The sequence below is a fragment of the Rana temporaria genome, chromosome 8 (genome assembly GCF_905171775.1).
Source record: "Rana temporaria chromosome 8, aRanTem1.1, whole genome shotgun sequence".
Taxonomy (NCBI): Eukaryota; Metazoa; Chordata; class Amphibia; order Anura; family Ranidae; genus Rana; species Rana temporaria.
In genome coordinates, this window is record NC_053496.1 from 71629282 (window position 1) to 71645443 (window position 16162).

The 16162-nt window shown below is 41.6% G+C and overlaps 3 long non-coding RNA genes across 7 annotated transcripts in view; 1 reads left to right on the top strand and 2 right to left on the bottom strand.

Annotated features, from left to right (window-relative positions):
• LOC120947059 overlaps positions 1–16162 on the bottom strand; it is a 228328-nt gene that overhangs the window by 174983 nt on the left and 37183 nt on the right. The window lies entirely within an intron of this gene.
• On the bottom strand, positions 2531–4598 carry LOC120947058. Of its 3 annotated transcripts, none has more exons than XR_005750814.1 (4): positions 4079–4266; positions 3824–3922; positions 3499–3567; positions 2531–2628 (listed from the first exon to the last, which is right to left on the bottom strand). It is a non-coding gene; the product is annotated as an uncharacterized LOC120947058 (long non-coding RNA). The 3 variants fall into 3 exon arrangements; XR_005750813.1 differs by lacking the exon at positions 2531–2628 and adding an exon at positions 4277–4598 and having other exon boundaries at positions 3393–3567; positions 4079–4181; XR_005750812.1 differs by lacking the exon at positions 2531–2628 and having other exon boundaries at positions 3393–3567.
• Positions 4692–6392, top strand: LOC120947057. Of its 3 annotated transcripts, none has more exons than XR_005750810.1 (4): positions 4692–5345; positions 5441–5543; positions 5701–6118; positions 6300–6392. It is a non-coding gene; the product is annotated as an uncharacterized LOC120947057 (long non-coding RNA). The 3 variants fall into 3 exon arrangements; XR_005750811.1 differs by lacking the exon at positions 6300–6392 and having other exon boundaries at positions 4705–5345; positions 5701–5799; positions 6050–6224; XR_005750809.1 differs by lacking the exon at positions 6300–6392 and having other exon boundaries at positions 4707–5345; positions 5701–6224.

Genomic DNA, 16162 nt, shown 5'->3' on the forward strand with positions numbered 1-16162 from the left:
GGATTTGATTGGTCGCCATGCAAGCTACTCCCGATTCTGTCTTAGCAAGTTTCACTTACTATATATTGTAACTATAGAAAGCAAAAGGGGTTTTGGGGCTTTAAATGTGGTGCACGTTATCATGCACCTCCATCCCTAAATCAGGAAAAATAAAGGCGTTTTTGGGACTTTGAGTGATGCATAAGACGCGTGGTAGGAGAAATTGTAAAATTGTTTATTTGGAATATAAACAAACAAAGCATAACTCATATGGTAAAATATAAGTATTTTTCTATATACAAGGTGATGGCATACAAAAAAAAGAGAAATGTATTTATATATATATATATATATATATATATATATATATATATATATATATATATATATACACACACACACACACACACACACACACACACACACACAAATGGTTTATAGGATAAACATGTGTTGGCCATTTGCCACTCATCAGGAGAAAACGCATAGCATATCTTAAAAAACAAATTAAAAAAAAAAGGTACCAAAATAGGAATTCATGTTTTGGCCAGATAGAAAATTAAACCATATAAACAATTTTACAGTTTTGCCTTACCATGCGTCTTGTGCCTCTCTCAAATTCCCCAAAAAAACGTTCTTATATATTGTAGATATGGCTTTTATTTGGTAGCATTTTATTTATTTTTTTCTTATGCCTCGTACACACGATCGGAATTTCAGATGAAAAAAGTATTTTTTCATCAGATATTCCGACCGTGTGTATGCCCCATCAGACTTATTCCGTCAGAAATTCTGACAGAATTAGAAAGAGAACGTGTTCTCTTTTTTTCCCAGACGGAAAATAATTCGAAAATAGTCTAATGGGGGGGGGGGTGGTCTGTACTAATGGAGGGGGGGTGCTATGTACTAATGGAGGGGGGGTGTTTTGTGGGGGTGGTCTGTACTAATGGATAGGGGGAGGTTTGTGGGGGGTCTGTACTAATGAAGGGGGGGTGGTTTGTGGGGGGGTCTGTCCTAATGGAGGGAGGGTGGCTTGTCCTGGGGGGTCTGTACTGAGGAAGGTCTGTACTGAGGGAGGGATTTATACTTAAGTGGGGAGTCTGCACTGATGGAGGGGGGGTCTGTACTGAGGGGCGACTATAGACTAGTAATTCCACTGCAGCTTCGGGCTCTTTACCCCTCCCTCTCCTCGCGATGCTGTACTAGTGAGCAGCGCTTGCCAGCACAGCTGCTCACTATGTTTCTTCCCCCCGCCTTCATATCGGATCTTGGGTGGGAGTTTCCACACTTTTTTCCCCAGGACTTGACCCCTGAGGATGAGGATGATTTAGTAAGCCAATCCCCCACCTCCTCTGAATGGTGTGGCTGGAGGATACAGGCAACATCACTAAACAAAGGAAATTAGGCCCTGCCTGAGGATGGACCACGTCCATCTTTGCCTATGGACACATACGCTGCTAGCCCCATCAAAGTGGGAACATCTGCGTCTCCTTGTTGGCCTTTCAGACATGGGGGCGGGGCGCTCATTAACAAAATGTAATAAAGATGTGGAAATGTGTACGTGAATGCACTTTAATCAATGGAAAGTGGTGTTTGGTGCATTTTAAATTGAGTACTCACTACACAGAAACACTCCACTGATGCACTAAAATATACTGCAGTAAAAACTGATGCACTGCAATATACTGTGGTGACATGCACCAACACACTGAAATATACTGTGTTAAAACATACAGTAAAGCACTGAAATATATGCAAAGGGGGGTCAGGAGCGGAGCACGCGGAGGGGGATGGGAGCGGAGGAGGACACAGAGGGGGACTAGTGGAGGATATCGGGAAGGTCAGGGGCAATCAGTGTGGCGAGCTACAAGCACTGATCTCCATGTATAGATTTCAATAAAGCAGCTGAAAGGGAGAGAAGGAGAAGCAGCTGAAAGGGAGAGAAGGAGAAGCGTCTGTCAGCTGCTTGACTGGAATCTACAGTGGGGATGGAAAGTTTGGGCACCCCAGGTAAAAATTTGTATTAATTGCATAACGAAGCCAAGAAAAGATGGAAACATCTCCAAAAGGCATCAAATTACAGATTAGACATTCTTATAATATGTCAAAAAAAGTTCAATTTTATTTCCATCATTTACACTTTAAAAGTTACAGAAAACAAAAAAATGGCGTCTGCAAAAGTTTGCAGTTAATATCTTGTACTGCCCCCCTTTGGCAAGTATCACTGCTTGTAAACGCTTTTTGTAGCCAGCCAAGAGTCTTTCAATTCTTTTTTGGAAATATGGTCCAAGATGTGTAGATTCACCCAAAAATAAGGCACCTAATCCCAATTAGATAGATAAAGTTTTTTCCAATGGGAAAGGGAAGGGGATAATTTGCGGTGCGTACTTTAGCAAATTGATAGTGATGAGAAAGCACAATTCTTGTTAGAAAATTACAAAAATGCTTTATTTATGAATACAAAACATACAATACAATAGTTTAAAAGAAAAGTGGACAACCAGTTTGTTGATTTGATTCAGTGGATAACACAGCATCAGTCAGTTGTAAATATGGATGCAACTGGAAAAGGAAATCGCATGGACCCTACATGTTTCGCGGACTTCCGCTTCTTCAGGGGAGGGAGCGATATCCAGTCAAAATATGCAACTGAAAGGTATATATATATATATATATATATATATATATATATATATATTAGGGTTGTCCAGATACCGATACCAGTATCGGTACCGATACCGAGTATTTGCGGGAGTACTCGTACTCGCGCAAATACCCCCGATACCTAAATAGAATACTTTCCCCCCCCGCCGCTGCATCGCGCCGCCGCATCAAGGGACATGGCTAGAGGGACATTGCTGCATATGTGAGGGACATGGCTAGAGGGACATGGCTGCATATGTGAGGGACATGGCTAGAGGGACATGGCTGCATATGTGAGGGACATGGCTAGAGGGACATGGCTGCATATGTGAGGGACATGGCTAGAGGGACATGGCTGCATATGTGAGGGACATGGCTAGAGGGACATGGCTGCATATGTGAGGGACATGGCTAGAGGGACATGGCTGCATATGTGAGGGACATGGCTAGAGGGACATGGCTGCATATGTGAGGGACATGGCTAGAGGGACATGGCTGCATATGTGGGGGACATGGCTGCATATGTGGGGGACATGGCTGCATATGGGGGGGACATGGCTGCATTTGGGGACACATTTAAAAAAAGTATCGGTATTCGGTATCGGCGACTACTTGAAAAAAAGTATCGGTACTTGTACTCGGTCCTAAAAAAGTGGTATCGGGACAACCCTAATATATATATATATATATAGATATATATATATATATATATATATATATATATATATATATATATATACACACACACACACACACACACACACACACACACAAGCATTAACCAGTAAAATATGATACACATTCCAATTGCTTAAATCAGGTACAACATATAATGGTAAAAAATGGTTCCAAAGTTTAAAGACCACACTATCTTACCCACGAGTTGCCCACAACTAGCGACAAACAAAGAAAACCGCCGAGGTGAAAATGGTCATGTGCATGATCCTGCAAATGAGCAGGAAAAGTTTGAAAATGGTCACAAAAGGACAGTCATATAAGGGTTAACATGTAAGTGAGACAGAGGTAAAAAAAAAAAAAAAAAAAAAAACACACACACCATAGCCAAAGCAATAGGGATGGCTAGGGGGTTAAAATATTATTATCTGTGAGATATATATGTATTTAAGACATAATGACCAAAATATTGGTTAACTTAGTTTAGCAGTAATGACTGTGAGACCATAAAGCATAAATGACTTACATATATAACGGTTTATGGGGTTAAAGACCAGGGACATCAATGAGCAATCCAGCTGCAGTGTTAATTCAAGGAAGGAATCATGTAGATTTCCCAAAATATCTGTTTAAACGATAACAATTGGCTACAAATTACAAAGGTGTCCCTGCCTCCAAACGGGGCAACCATAGAAAAAGATAAAAATAAAATAAATAAATTGTATAAACATTATCAAAACGGAGCCGAGATTATTTAGAAATTGCAAAAAAATACACATACCTGTATAAGATCTATATAAGGATCGCAGGCAGTGTTGCAAAGTCACAATAAGCTTAGTGTGTATAAAGCCAGAAGAAATCAGCTGCTTGATCCAGGAGGGGAACTAAAGAGCATACACAGCAAGCATAGTTGCAATTAGATGGAGTGAAATCTAGCAGTGTAGTTGTAGAGAGATAGCACAAAAGGAGTTTAACATACCTGCAAAGCATTAAGGACACGAGTGCTCACTGAACATATGACCCTGCGGCATTCTGCACTGAGTGTGCAGCAAAATGCCGTTTAAATAGGCTGTCCTAACCCGATGTGTGACGTGTAAGCATCACATGATATCGGGTGGGCCAATCACAGCTGAAACAAGTCCCAAAGCAATGCGTGCAATACACCTGCAGCGTGAGGAGGCTTGATGGGATGACAGGTGGAATGGATCAAGCAGAGAGCTCACTATGTCAAAACGGTGGGGAGAAAATTTAACCCCATCAGTGGACAAGTGGGCTCAAGAAAGTATGTGTGACAATGCACACAGCAAACAAGGCAAGCTGATCACAGATGGATTTTTTTTTTTTTACATATATAACATCTACACAAACTACTACACAAACTACTTCAATCATATGTACTAATTTAATGGTTCCACAGTTTTCTGGCCACATCCAATATTTTGAGGCCCTCAACCTGATAGTGGATATCGGGCTGGGCTTCAACTTTCTTTCCACTGTTTTGGGCACATTTGGCGATGTGTCGCAGTTTCCTCCTTGGTATGGCCAATTGTGCAGTTTGTTTATTGGCCACAAGGGCGCTCGGGGAGTTTAGTGTTAGCCTCCACACTCACTCCCCTTACCACAGCTGATTTTCCCCTATGCAATGTCGTTAGCAGTCTTCCTTTTTTGTCGGTAATACTGACAACACAGCCCCTGTCCATCTGTGATCAGCTTGCCTTGTTTGCTGTGTGCATTGTCACACATACTTTCTTGAGCCCACTTGTCCACTGATGGGGTTAAATTTTCTCCCCACCGTTTTGACATAGTGAGCTCTCTGCTTGATCCATTCCACCTGTCATCCCATCAAGCCTCCTCACGCTGCAGGTGTATTGCACGCATTGCTTTGGGACTTGTTTCAGCTGTGATTGGCCCACCCGATATCATGTGATGCTTACACGTCACACATCGGGTTAGGACAGCCTATTTAAACGACATTTTGCTGCACACTCAGTGCAGAATGCCGCAGGGTCATATGTTCAGTGAGCACTCTTGTCCTTAATGCTTTGCAGGTATGTTAAACTCCTTTTGTGCTATCTCTCTACAACTACACTGCTAGATTTCACTCCATCTAATTGCAACTATGCTTGCTGTGTATGCTCTTTAGTTCCCCTCCTGGATCAAGCAGCTGATTTCTTCTGGCTTTATACACACTAAGCTTATTGTGACTTTGCAACACTGCCTGCGATCCTTATATAGATCTTATACAGGTATGTGTATTTTTTTGCAATTTCTAAATAATCTCGGCTCCGTTTTGATAATGTTTATACAATTTATTTATTTTATTTTTATCTTTTTTCTATGGTTGCCCCGTTTGGAGGCAGGGACACCTTTGTAATTTGTAGCCAATTGTTATCGTTTAAACAGATATTTTGGGAAATCTACATGATTCCTTCCTTGAATTAACACTGCAGCTGGATTGCTCATTGATGTCCCTGGTCTTTAACCCCATAAACCGTTATATATGTAAGTCATTTATGCTTTATGGTCTCACAGTCATTACTGCTAAACTAAGTTAACCAATATTTTGGTCATTATGTCTTAAATACATATATATCTCACAGATAATAATATTTTAACCCCTAGCCATCCCTATTGCTTTGGCTATGGTGTGTGTGTGTGTTTTTTTTTTTTTTACCTCTGTCTCACTTACATGTTAACCCTTATATGACTGTCCTTTTGTGACCATTTTCAAACTTTTCCTGCTCATTTGCAGGATCATGCACATGACCATTTTCACCTTGGCGGTTTTCTGTGTTTGTCGCTAGTTGTGGGCAACTCGTGGGTAAGATAGTGTGGTCTTTAAACTTTGGAACCATTTTTTACCATTATATGTTGTACCTGATTTAAGCAATTGGAATGTGTATCATATTTTACTGGTTAATGCTTGTGTGTGTGTGTGTGTGTATATATATATATATATATATATATATATATATATATATATATATATATATACCTTTCAGTTGCATATTTTGACTGGATATCGCTCCCTCCCCTGAAGAAGCGGAAGTCCGCGAAACATGTAGGGTCCATGCGATTTCCTTTTCCAGTTGCATCCATATTTACAACTGACTGATGCTGTGTTATCCACTGAATCAAATCAACAAACTGGTTGTCCACTTTTCTTTTAAACTATTGTATTGTATGTTTTGTATTCATAAATAAAGCATTTTTGTAATTTTCTAACAAGATTTCTAACAAGAATTGTGCTTTCTCATCACTATCAATTTGCTAAAGTACGCACCGCAAATTATCCCCTTCCCTTTCCCATTGGAAAAAACTTTATCTTTCAATTCTTGTTTGAGGTATCTTTGCCCATTCTTCCTATTCTTCCTTACAAAAGTCTTCCAGTTCTTTGAGATTTCTGGGCTGTCTGTCACGCACTGCTCTTTTAAGGTCTATCTATAGATTTTCAATTATGTTGAGGTCAGGAGATTGTGAAGGCCATGGTTAAGGCCAAGGTTATTTTCATTAAATTATGTGCCCTTTCTTCTCCAAACGTACCTTTGCTCATTCCGGACAAAAAGTTCTATTTTAACCTCATCGGTCCACAGAACTTTTTTCCAAAATGCATCAGGCTTGTCTATATGTTCATTTGCAAAGTTCAAACACTGATTTTTGTGGTGAGGACGTAGAGGAGGTTTTCTTGATGACTCTTCCATGAAGACCATATTTGTACAAGTATCTCTTTATAGTGGAATAGTGTACCACAACTCCAGCGTCTGCCAGATCTTTCTGGAGTGATCGTGCAGTCAAATGTGGGCTTTCAATTGCTTTTATCACAATCCTGCAAGCTCTTCTGTCTCATATTTTTCTTGGTCTTCCAGATCTTGCTTTAACTTCCACTGTTCCTGATGACTGCCATTTCTTAATTCCATTCCGAATAGAGGATATTGACATCTGAAAATGCTTTGCTATCTTCTTATAGCCTTCTCCAGCTTTGTGAGCGTCAACTATTTTCAGTTTCAGTTTTCTAGACAACTGCTTAGAAGAACCCATGGTGCTGATTGTTGGGGCAAGGTCAGATGAGTCTGGGCATTTAAAACCTTTGAGATTGACATCACCTGGTCTTCCCAGACGATGATTGAGAACAATCCATGACACTGGCAGGTCTCAGCTTTGCAAAGGGGGCAGTGCATGCTATAAATTCTGCAGGGTGCCCAAACTTTTGCAGACGGCATTTTTTTTGTTTTCTGTAACTTTGAAAGTGTAAATGATGGAAATAAAATCTAACTTTTTTTGAATTATTATAAGAATGTCTAATCTGTAATTTGATGCCTTTTGGAGATTTTCCATCTTTCCTTGGCTTTGTTATACAAATTAATACAATTTTATACCTGGGGTGCCCAAACTTTCGATCCCCACTGTATGCAGGGAGATTGGTGCTTGTAAATCCTCCACTGATCACCCCTGACTGGCCAGCTATTGGATCGAGCATCGGAGCATTTGCCCGAGTACAAGTACTTGGGCAAATGCTCGGTATCAGCACCGATACTAGTATCGGTACAACCCTAGTATTTAGAAGAAAAAAAAGTGCTACCAACAAACCTCTTAAAAACATGAACTTTACTTATCCACACAGGTTACAACAATTCTGCTGATAACATGAGTCCCCGTGCTTCCGAGTGTGACACAGCCCCCAACATCTCAACGGCAAACAAATGCCATCCACCACCCACACAGGAGACGAATTGCGGACAGGAAGGCAGCGAATGCCGCAAGCACAACAATGTCCCCCCTGGGCGTTGGACGGGTGAGAAGGTGGCATTAAAGACTAACCTTAACATAGGAGGCAGGGGGAATGAAGAGCCAGTCATTCTCCTCTTTGTTCTCCTCCAGGTTAAACAAGAAGTGTGTCCCGAGACATGATTGGGAGTCTTAAGACTCCCTGGCCAATTGGGTCTACAGAGCGGTTTCCTGATTGAATGGGAGGAGAATCAGGAAGACAATAGCGAATATTAAATGAATATGGTTACAAAGGTTTATTTTAAACCTACAGAAATAGCGATCGATTTGAAGTGGACATTATCTCACTTGCCTGCAGAATATACCGCAAGGCCAATTTACTCGTATTAGAAGAAAATGTACTTCTGACACTGATTTTGTAGAACAAACAGAACACATAAAGTAGAAATTTGTACAAAAAAAAAAAAGATACTCTGACAAATAATTAGATTGAGATTCGGAGGATGCTCACCATCCCGAGGAGCCAATGCCTGGAGAGTAGTATTCCAAGAGGTGGTGGTGTGGGGTTAAACAATGGTGTTTTATCTCTGACTTTAATTGTCAATACAGAGAAGTCGAAAGCATATCCTCCAGACATTGGCATATCTTGAAGATGGATAGAGTCCTAAAATCGGAATTGCCCAAGAAACCATTGTTTATCTATAGAAAAGTCCCCAATTTTATATTTATATTCTGACCTTTGTGGCTTGTAGGAAGTAAGTATAAAGCTCTACATTTGCTCTACATTCTACGTTTGTCTCTAACAAAACAGGTCTTCTTAAATATGAGGTTAATGATCTCATTACTTGCGATACCACTCACGTCGTATATGCATTGGTCTACCCTTGTGGACTGATGTATATAGGATATACCAAAAGAATTAGATAAAAAGTTAGAGTTGGGGAGCATGTAATATTATTGAAGGGTACAGATACCATAGTGTCTCTGAGCACTACAGGCATTGTCATGCAAAGGATCCCTCCTCACTTCAATTTTGGGGAGTGGAGAGAGTACTTCCATCATGGAGGGGCTCAACTAGAATTAGAGACTTCTCTAAAATCTATCCGATAAGTATCCTCTCTGTATAAACCTCCTTTTAATCACTTGGGATTGTTCCAGAAATTCCTTAATATAAAATAAGTAGAGATGCAAACTTTTGCGGTTACTTAGCGCAGTGATTGTGTGGTACAAAAATATAATATATTGTACCTGCCAACTCCTTTGAAATGGTGGCTGCTTTAGTTTTCAGTTTTTTGGCATTAACCCGGTTAGCCTGCCAGTAAATATGATGTTTTTCAAAAGAACAAGCTCTCCTACAACTGTGGCAGTTGGAGGGATGAAAATAATAAATAAAACAGCGCTGGCTCCTCTTAATACTATAAGCTGATGGTTGCTAACCTGGGAATTGGGAATATGGTCTGATTCTAAATTTAATAAATTGTGATTAAAGCAGATAATCCCTTTTCCTCATGAATAGCTATGTACCAGTGGTTTTACATTTGTAAAGTGACAATATGTATCATAATTTGCAGTGCATTATTAGATAATCAGATATAAAAATTGATAAAGTGACAATAGTGCCATATACAAGTGCATATAGTTATAATAGTGCACATATTTCCTTTTCTGCGCAAAATAAAAGATGCCAGTGCGCCAAGTCCCAATGATGTAATGATCTCTTGTGAGTGATGTGAATTCAAGACTCGCCAGATAAGTTGATCCCCTTTTCCTTATAGCAAATAGGTCCCCATAAAGACCTACAGGTGTGATTGACTAACCCCATACTATTTTTCAACAGGACAATGACCCCAAACACACCTCCAGGCTGTGTAAGGGCTATTTGACCAATAAGGAGAGTGATGGGGTGCTGTGCCAGGTAACTACCTCTTGAAGCTCATCAAGAGAATGCCAAGAGTGTGCAAAGCAGTAATCAAAGCAAAAGGTGGCTACTTTGAAGAACCTAGAATATGAAATATATTTTAAGTTGTTTCACACTTTTTTGTTATGTATAATTCCACATGTGTTAATTCATAGTTTTGATGCCTTCAGTGTGAATCTACAATTTTCATAGTCATGAAAATAAAGAAAACTCCTTGAATGAGAATGTGTGTCCAAAGTTTTGGTCTGTACTATAATATATATATATATATATATATATATATATATATATATATATATATATTGTGTAAGGGGTTAGCTCAGTAGCGGGGTGTGTGACCCCTTGGATGGGATCACTACACACTGAATTTTTTACAGACAGGCAGTCGAAGACGGTTGAAGACAAAGATTTGGGTTTATTCTTCCATCTTGCTGAAAACAAGTGCAAGCATCCAAACAGCATAAACAAAATCAAACATAAAATAAACCCTGGTCACTTGGGGCGTCTACCTTCACCACACAGGAACCTATCTATGGAGTTTGGCACAGCCTAGTGCTGGGCAGACACTGCTGGTCATACAGCAGAAAAACAATAGTCTTTTGATTTTTATCACACAGAAAAATCAAACCTCTCCTCACCTCCTCAGAAGACTTTCAGTACACTGCTCTCCTTCCTCACAAAGCCTCAGGAAGCAGCAATTCAGTGGCAATCCTCTGGATTATTTATAGAGGCCTTAATTTCCTCATTCTGAACAGCTGAAGTTCTCCTTTCACAATATATATATATATATATATATATATATATATATATATATATATATATATATATACAAAGAATCAACAAGTATAACCAGTAAATGATGGATATAAAATGATAAAACAGCGCTAAACATGAGTGAAAAACAAATAGATAAAAGATGTTGGAAAAAAAGTCCATAGATCAGTGAATCAGGCAAAGTTCAAAGTAGTATAGGAAATGTTTCCAGGAATGGTAGTACACCCTCCACCGATTTCCAATCTTCACCAAAACGTGAGACACACTTCCCCTCTAGGGTTCAAACTCACCAGAAAGTTAACAAAGTAAAGCCTTGAAATAAATCATCCTGATCGAACCTCCAACCTCATTCCAGAAGCAGCAAGGGATTTTTTAAAAACTCCAAACAGGGGTTCATAGAAAAAACAAAGGGCACCAAATAGTGTAATATTGCTTTAATAAAAAAAAACCCTGTGTAAACACACCCCGCTTCCTATCTACGTACAATGGGTATACTTGTAAATGAGCATAAGAGTAAAAGAGTATAATTCACCTCTCTCCTCCGCACACAGGGGGTCGCGTTTGTGCTGGATGCACGCTGCTGAAGACGCCTGGCCTGGTAGGGATGGTGCAGCGGTGGAACGCACTCTTCACAACTTCCTGGATAGGGCGTGGCTAGAACGGCGTATCCAGGAAGTTGTGAAGAGTGCGTTCCACCCAGGGCTGGTGCAAGAATTTTTGACACCCTAGGCGAAACCTAATTTTGCCGCCCCCCCCTGGCTCCACCCCGGACTCCTGAGACTGTATTTGATGGGCACAGCTGAGATTGTATTTGATGGGCACAGCTTATGTATACCCTAACTTTTTAATGAAGCGCCCATCAAATACCTCCTCTCCAGCGTCCATCAAACAGTCTCAGCTGTGCCCATCAAATAGTCTCAGCTGTGCCCATCCATTTCACTTCACCTGTGCCCATCAAATACAGTCTCAGCTGTGCCCATCCATTCTGCCTCACCTGTGCCCATCCATTTCACCTCACCTGTGCCCATCAAATACAGTCTCAGCTGAGCCCATCCATTCTGTCTCACCTGTGCCCATAAAATACAGCCTCACCCGTGCCCATCAAATACAGTCTCAGCTGTGCCCATCCATTCTGCCTCAGCTGTGCCCATCAAATACAATCTCAGCTGTGCCCATCAAATACAGTCTCAGCTGTGCCCATCAAATACAGTCTCAGCTGTGCCCAAATACAGTCTCAGCTGTGCCCAAATACAGTCTCAGCTGTGCCCAAATACAGTCTCAGCTGTGCCCAAATACAGTCTCACCTGTGCCCATCAAATACAGCCTCACATGTGCCCATCTATTCCGCCTCAGCTGTGCCCATCAAATACAGTCTCAGCTGTGCCCATCAAATACAGCCTCATCTGTGCCCATCAAATACAGCCTCATCTGTGCCCATCAAATACAGCCTCAGCTGTGCCCATCAAATACAGCCTCATCTGTGCCCATCAAATACAGCCTCACATGTGCCCATCTATTCCGCCTCAGCTGTGCCCATCAAATACAGCCTCATCTGTGCCCATCAAATACAGCCTCAGCTGTGCCCAAATACAGTCTCAGCTGTGCCCATCAAATACAGCCTCATCTGTGCCCATCAAATACAGCCTCACATGTGCCCATCTATTCCGCCTCAGCTGTGCCCATCTATTCCGCCTCACATGTGCCCATCAATTCCGCCTCAGCTGTGCCCATCAAATACAGTCTCAGCTGTGCCCATCAAATACAGTCTCAGCTGTGCCCATCAAATACAGTCTCAGCTGTGCCCATCAAATACAGTCTCAGCTGTGCCCATCAAATACAGTCCCAGCTGTGCCCATCAAATACAGTCCCAGCTGTGCCCATCAAATACAGTCCCAGCTGTGCCTATCAAATACAGTCTCACCCACGCCAATCACATACAGCCTCACCTGCGTCCATCAAATTCCACCTCACCCATGCCCATCAAATACAGCCACACCTGCGTCCGATCAATCACATCAGTGCCAATTAATGCAAATCAAGCTCTGGGGGGGTGGGGGGGGGCAGATATTTTAATATACACATACATTTAAAAAAAATTATTGTTACCACATACATAAGTTTTACTTTACTCACCACACCAACTTGAACGGTGAACGGTGGTGGCTGCCTGCCCTCGCTCACACCACCTCTGCTGTTGTACAGTGGCACGGTGCCTCTTCAATGCTCCACCTGTCCCCCCCCCCCCGCCAAGCCCGGGAGCCGCCAGTACCCATGATGCATCGCGCGGCATCAGGCTCCACACACTGTGACTGACAGGACTCAGGAGAGGGGGGGGGCGCTGTGCTACGGACGGTACACCTCCTCCTGTCACACACAGACTGTCAGTCATTGTGGACAGAGAGAGAGCTGAGAAGGGAGGGGCTACTGCTGCCTCATGTCAGCCGGCTCTTTCTGCTGAAAAGGAGGATCATTGCTGGACACGGATGGACCTTTGGTGACACAGGAGAGGAGATGAGATGATGACAGTAATGGAGGGTGCCCAGGCTGGGGGGGACGACTATGGCTGGGGGGGACGACTATGGCACGTGTGATACACAGTCAGACTCACTCAGAACAGAGAACTGGAGCCGCGCGGGGGGATTTCTGCCTAGCGGCGCTGCTTGACATGTCAGGGCTGAGGACGCTGCCGCCTACCAGCATTTTGTGGAGGACAGTGCGGGAGTAATAGCGGTCGGGCGCCTCTAGGCGACAGTGCGCTCTAGGCGGTCGCCTAATCCGCCTAGTGGTAGCGCCGGCCCTGGTTCCACCGCTGCACCATCCCTACCAGGCCAGGCGTCTTCAGCAGCGTGCATCCAGCACAAGGAATTCGGTGGAGGGTGTACTACCATTCCTGGAAACATTTCCTATACTACTTTGAACTTTGCCTGATTCACTGATCTATGGACTTTTTTTCCAACATCTTTTATCTATTTGTTTTTGACTCATGTTTAGCGCTGTTTTATCATTTTATAACCATCATTTACTGGTTATACTTGTTGATTCTTTGTTTACATTTTTAATAGATGTGTCTTATCTATTTTAAACAGCTGCTTTAATATATATATATATATCACCTTCTGGGTTTTAGCAGAGACTTTAGCTATTTCTGTTAATTTTATATATATATTATATCTTTCAGATTTTGTCCATTTCCTGTTTATCTCATATTAAGTTTTTTTTTCCTGGGCGCCGGGAAGTGCACTGTGCACTTCCCTCTTGAGCGTTGTCCTTGGTGCACTCTCTTTTAGTTTTTTTATAATATATATATATATATATATATATATATATATATATATATATTACATAAAAAAACACACACACACACACACACACACACATTATAATATATATATATATATATATATATATATATATATATATGTGTATATATAGATATACTGTATATATAGATAGATATATAAACACATATACATACACTATAAATTCCTAACCTGCTAATTTTGGGGTGTGTAACAGTGGGGAAGATGTGATCTGACTGTATGGCTGCTTGTGTGTGAAGCATGGAAGTCAAAACACTTCCTTCTTCCTCCACAATACTCAGCCAGCTTTGCGCTTATCTTTCTGATTCTCCACCTCTGAGATGGTGAATCAGAAAGTGAGAATTCTGTCACAGATCGCTAGTGAGGTGCTGAGATCGCACTTTCATAAACTGTCCGTTTCTGTGACAGTCAGTTACAGATTCTCACTGTGCTGAGGTAATCAGTGGAGAACATGTTCTCAGCTGATTACCTCAGCTTCATAAACTGTGTATGACCTGAGATCAGCAGTGAGAGTCAGGATCGCCGCTGATCTCACTTTCATAAAAGGACACCTAAGGGCTACAATGACAGTCAGGTGACAACCATCTGCAGAATGAGAAGTCAGCAAAGGCAGCTCCTATATTTTGTTCAGAGACGGTTTGCTTTAAAGCCCTTTAAAAAGCAGTAACCCTAAAAAACACCAGGTGTCTCTACTGAGCTGAAGTTTCCAATAAAGTGAACTGTATGCATAGTCTAATTGTTCAGTCCTATTTCATTGCATGCTGTTTTGAATAGAAGTCAGCAAGTCTAAACAGAACTATAGCAACAGGAATAGTTTGTGGTAGATGCTGATTTATGCATGCTTCGACATCATCTACCTAAAATAAAGTGCTTCTGTTAATCTGTTTTGTGCAGTTTATTAGGGCAACTGTGAACTGCCCTTACTGTACATTAAACAATAACCTTGCATACAATGTTGCACTGTAAACTGTTCCACACTTTCAAGGTTTTTCATAATGTAAACTTTGCTTTTATTGCACTTGGACATAATTAAAAACATATAAAATATCAGGGAGAGAGTCCACTTCCATACCGTGTACTTCCCCCCTTCCTGCCCAGGACAATTTTTAGCTTTCAGCGCTGTCACACTTTGAATGACAATTGCACGGTCATGCTACACTGTACCCAAACTAATTTTTTTTTATCATTTTCTTCCCACAGAGCTTTCTTTTGGTGGTATTTGATCACCTCTGGGTTATTTAGACCGACAAGTTAAAGAAAAAAAAATGGGCACTGATAGACAGCATTGATGAGGCGCTACTGACAGGCATTACTGAGTGGCACTTTGATGGGGCACTGACAGGCATTACTGATAGGGCACTGATTGGCACTGTTACATACCTCCCAACTTTTTGAGATGGGAATGAAGGACACCTATCAGCAAAAGTATGAGGCATATGACACACACCCTGCCACCCTGTCCCTTAAAGGAGAATGGTACAAAAAACAAGATTAGTTAAACCCACAATTGCTTTTTTACCACTACTATTCCTTTTTATTGGCTTTTGGAATTTACAAATGTAGCAATTTAGAAATCAGATGAAAGGTTTAGCACTGGAAAACACTTTTTGATAGATTCCAAGTGCATTTTGTATTTTGATCTGATCTATAGATCAGATCAAAATGAGGGACAAATGAGGAGGAATGAGGGACATTGCTCCAAATCAGGGACAGTCCCTCGGAATCAGGGACAGTTGAGAGCAATGCTGTTGTAGGCACTAACAGGCATTTATTAGGGGACAGGCTGGCAGGTGTTGGGCACTAATTGGCACCTTTTGATGGGGGCTGTGCTGATAATCAATGTTCTGATTATCAGCACAGACCCCCCCCCCCCCCCTGACAGGGAGAGCCGCCGATCCCTGTCAGCGCGAACTGAGGAAAGTCGTTTACCAGCACTTTCTGGTTCACACGATGATCAGCTGTGACTGGTCACGGCTGATCAGGTGGTAACACACAGTACCTCCGATTGCCGCACAACCCCACGCCGCCTGTGATATCCTAATCATGTCATATGATGTTCAGTCAGGACATCACAATCACTTTGCCGCCGTCATTCTGCTATATAGCGGGGCGGGAAGTGGCCTTGTGG